Source organism: Sinocyclocheilus anshuiensis, unplaced genomic scaffold (genome assembly GCF_001515605.1).
Source record: "Sinocyclocheilus anshuiensis isolate Anshui unplaced genomic scaffold, SAMN03320099.WGS_v1.1 scaffold213, whole genome shotgun sequence".
Taxonomy (NCBI): domain Eukaryota; kingdom Metazoa; phylum Chordata; class Actinopteri; order Cypriniformes; family Cyprinidae; genus Sinocyclocheilus; species Sinocyclocheilus anshuiensis.
In genome coordinates, this window is record NW_015540860.1 from 953388 (window position 1) to 958253 (window position 4866).

The following is a 4866-nucleotide window of genomic DNA, read 5'->3' on the forward strand; positions in this document are numbered from 1 at the left end:
TATATCATAAAAAAATTGGTTTAAGCATTTAAGAATGTGAAATGTATGATGAAAAATATTCTTTCTGGAAAAGAAAAGAAGTCAATAATACTGAAAGAAATAAGTTTTTGCAGTGTAGAACAGTTGTTCAAAATTATGGTGTGTAATCATTTTTAATGATGACTTATTATTGCTAATCAAATTAAATGAGAGCCAACTGAACTTCCATTCATGTGACAATATGATCATATAAGTGTTTTTATGGGGAAAACGAAGGATAACAGGACAAAATAGGATAAACTATCATAATATGATATAAAAACAAACAAATTAAAGGTTCTTTGTGAGGAACATGAATCTAACTTGCTGAGCTCATGAACAAAACCTCCAGAGACAAAAATCAAAACAATCATGCCACTGCTTGAAACAAACATGATCATAGTGACCACAGAGACTGCAATGAATTATGTTTAAAAATGCATAGCCTACTTGCAAAAGAGGCTTATTTTTGTCTCAGTTAACCATGTTATGTATGCCATTTTGTATCTCCTTAAACCATCAACTGTTATTGTTAGGTAACCATTTATCATAAATTATATTTTTTACAGCACAAACTTGCCTGTTAAAACATGCATAAAGATGTCATGAACCAATTGGCAATATTGTTTAACTTCGTCACATGATAATTAGAAAGTTACAAGTCAGTGATGATGATAACCTGACATAAAAAAGGTGAATGAGCATGTCGCATCCTGTCTCCTGGGTTTCAAAGAACCTGCAGACTGGGGGAAGGTAGTGCTGTCTAAAGAGAATTACAATCTGAACACAAGAGCCTGTTACATGCCAAGACAAGTTCAGATAATAGACAAGTACTTGAAGACATGTGGGAGCACAGGATCTTTTTTACTTCAAACCAGTTCATTTATTATAAGTCCTTGAGCTCAGAAATGGCAGGGAAACAGATACATAGATTTACTGTCGTTGGTAAGGGTTTAACAGGACATCTGCACAGGCAAGTTTTAGAGAGTGGGTGTGTGAATGTGTGTGTAAAGATATGTTCATACACACACACACACGACCCCAGTCCATCGATTAATGTCTTGCGAAGTGCAAAGCTGCGTGTTTGTAAGAAACAAATCCATAATTAAAATGTGTTTTACTTCAAACCATTACTTACGGCTAAAATAGTCTTAATCCATAACACTTCCTCCTGTGAAAAAGTTGCCTTGTCTGAATAAGGAGAGAAATATGCACAGATCAAGTACTGTTTACAAGTGAAAACATTCCAAAAAAGAAGTTCTACACAAATATGTTTGTGGATTTTGTGAGAGGAGATTAACTTTTTCACTGCAGGAAACGTTTATGGATTATGGACTCATATTTTGGCCAGAAGCCAACAGTTTAAAGTTAAAACACCTTTATGATGGATTTGAGTCATAGCTTTTCACTTCATAAGATGGTAACTGATGGACTGGAGTCGTGTGGATTATTGTGATGTTTTTATCAGCTGTTTGAACTCTCATTCTGACGGCACCCATTCACTGCAGAGGATCCATTGGTGAGCAAGTGATGTAATGCCACATTTCTCCAAATCTGTTCTGATGAAAAAACAAACTCATCTACATCTTGGATGGCCTGAGGGTAAATTTTCAAACTAAAATGTTAAAACTATTCCTTCAAACTAAAATGAAAAAAAAAATTTGAAAAATAAAAGCTCATTCAAAATATTAATAACATACTATAATAGTATATAAATAGTAGCCTATTCTAAAATACCACTGTCAGGTAATACAACTGTCCTGATATAATATCTGTCTCTTCAAATATCAGATAATTTGACCTCGCAGTGACAAGGCAGGTTAATTCCGGTTGCAAAATATGTGGTGCAACTCCACAAAAACATGATATTTATGAATTAATAATTTATGGCCCATCAGACAGTGCTAAACTGCCTTGATTTGGCCTTCCCCCTGACACACACACACATAAACACAAGAGCTGTGTGAAACATGAGACCGTATCCTAACCATATAAACGAAGCTTCCCTTTTCCCTGTATGTAACACTCTCTCGCTGCCTCTGCATGTGGGAGGAACAGTTGGTGCACGACTTCACCCTGAATGGACAAGTTTATCATCCAGTTTTTACAGAGAGTCAGTTGTTTTCCAATTCGCAGGAAGTCCAAGACGTTTCACTCCCCTTTCCTCATGCCAGACATTCAGCAAAAGGTCTTGTAAACACCTGTTTCCCTCCAAAAAGGTCAATAACTCAAGATGGTGCACAGCTCTTCCCAGTTAAACTGTTTTTGACAATCTTGTGTCTACTAGACAGACGGTTAGAACATATTATGACCTCATGCATGATTTTGTTCCAGTTTGGCACCTCTAAGTATTCAAAACATTCAGAGGTATTAGAACTGGCCTTTCATATGTACACAGTTAATCCTTAGAAGAGAGAGACGTGTTCTTTCCTGCCTCCAGAAATTACTCATGTGTGCTTATGAAATCTTGTGTGGGTGAGAGATGCAGTCGGGGTGTGGAGCACTGAACAAGGTGTCATGCAGTGACATTCTTTCGAGAGAAGAATTAGAAGGTGTTTTGGGATCAAAACACTGATCTTTGCAACATGGACACTTGTTTTGGTACCAGCACCTTCATAACTGTATCTCTTTAGAAAAAAAAACTACATTATCTACTGTACCTTGATACTTTTATGCTAAAAATAGTAATTTTTACTTGTTTTAAGCATACATCTGCCAAAAATACATATATCCAATGTCTACACACTACTCTACCCACTTCATTATTCAATGAATATGTCATTTTAAATACATTTATAGTGGTATCTGATAACATGTATCTGAGCTAAACAGACAGTTGTATCTGACAGGAAAGAAAGAAAGAAAGAAAGAAAGAAAGAACGAAAGAACGAAAGAAAGAAAGAAAATGTAATTTATACATAAAATATATTAAATATATATAATTAAATATATCAAAAATGGTAAATGCATTGAACATAATTGTTAGACATTTTAATTGATGTTAAATTTACATTAAGATGTCAATTAAAATGTATAACAATTATTTTTGATTCATTTACCCATTTTTATATATTTATTTTTAAAAAAGAAAGAAAAACAGTACGTTTTAAAAGTTTTTAACAGTACGTAATCTAAATCAAATCTACATGTAATGACGTATAATGGACCAATATAATGAACCATCACTACACGACCATTTAGAAAGTAGGGTCGATAAGAAAAAAATTTTTTGAAAGAAGTTTTGAAACAAGAAACATGCTCACTAATGCTTTATTTGATGAAAAATAGAGCAACACATCAATATTTGGTAAATACAGTAAAAATGTAATATTGTGAAATATTACTACAATTTAAAATAACTGTTCTCTATTTTAATATATTTTAAATATACATGTGATGGCAAAGCTGAATTTTCAGCTTGTGTCACATGACCCTTCAGAAATCATTCTAATATGCTGCTTTGTTGCTCAAGACACATTTCTTATCATTATCAATGTTGAAAACGGTTGTGTTGCTTAATATTTTTATGGAAGTCAAGATAAATTTTTTTCTGAATTTTTTGATAAATAGAAAGTTCAAAAGACCAGCATGCATTTCAAATAGAAAATTTATCTATTTAATGCATCCTACAAAAGTAATAATAAAAGCATTTTTTGAAAAGCATTATTATTTTTATTATTATTATTATTATTGATGACGATGATGATGATGATGATGATGATGATTGTTGTTGCTGTAAAAAATAAAACATATTATTATTTTCAAAAAATAAAATTAAATATTGACCCCTAACTTTTAAACTGTAATATAGATCGTCTTTATAGATATATAGATGTCTTTGTATTTTATGAACAGTGTGCCACACATCATTCTGCTTGGGGATTCAAAAACTTTAAAAAAAAAACAACAACAACACCCTGGTCTGGTGGCATACATAGGACTCCAACTTTTGCAAAGAAACCTTTGTGATTGGTGTTTGCTGGACATGACCTTAAACCAGCCTGATTAGTTAGTTCAGAAAACCCACTGAGAAGCTGATTTTGACAATATAGTTTTGCATATGTAATCAGATCCGGTATAGTTAAAGGGGTCATATGACGTTGCTAAAAATAACATTATTTTGTGTATTTGGTGTAATGCAATGTGTTTATGCGGTTTAAGATTCAAAAAACACATTATTTTCCACATACTGTACATTATTGTTGCTCCTCTATTACTCTACACTGCTCAAAACTCGCGTTTGAATCGTAAGTAGCAAATTCTTTAAATATGAATACGTACTTACAGACTGTGAGTCAGAAGCGCCAGACTGTCCTTGCAAAGTTGGAATTGCCCCACTTTATAGAAACAACCTTTGTGCACAGATGGCATTGTAGGCTACTCTCCAGTCCTCTGTAAAATGCGCTGCACACATCTGAATATTTGGCTTGAACTGTTCTGGAACAATGTTGGAAATACAACTTAACCACTGATTTCTAGTCATGTCCTCTTTTGCTTCCCACATAGTGATGTAGATATGTGGGGGCGTGTTAGAACGAGCCGTTTTAGGAGGGCATAGACGAGTCTTAACTTTTATAAAGAATATTTGAGCCGGATTCAGACCCTGAGAATATTGAACAAGAGGATTGCGCAGAACCTTTGCACACACGGATATTGCAAGACATTCAGGTGCATCTCAATAAATTAGAATGTCGTGGAAAAGTTCATTTCTTTCAGTAATTAAACTCAAATTGTGAAACTCGTGTATTAAATAAATTCAATGCACACAGACTGAAGTAGTTTAAGTCTTTGGTTCTTTTAATTGTGATGATTTTGGCTCACATTTAACAAAAACCCACCAATTCACTA

At 33.6% G+C, this 4866-nt stretch overlaps 1 protein-coding gene across 1 annotated transcript in view; it reads left to right on the forward strand.

Moving 5' to 3' along the window:
• LOC107687967 (leucine zipper putative tumor suppressor 2 homolog) overlaps window positions 1-4866 on the forward strand; it is a 25688-nt gene that overhangs the window by 431 nt on the left and 20391 nt on the right. The window lies entirely within an intron of this gene.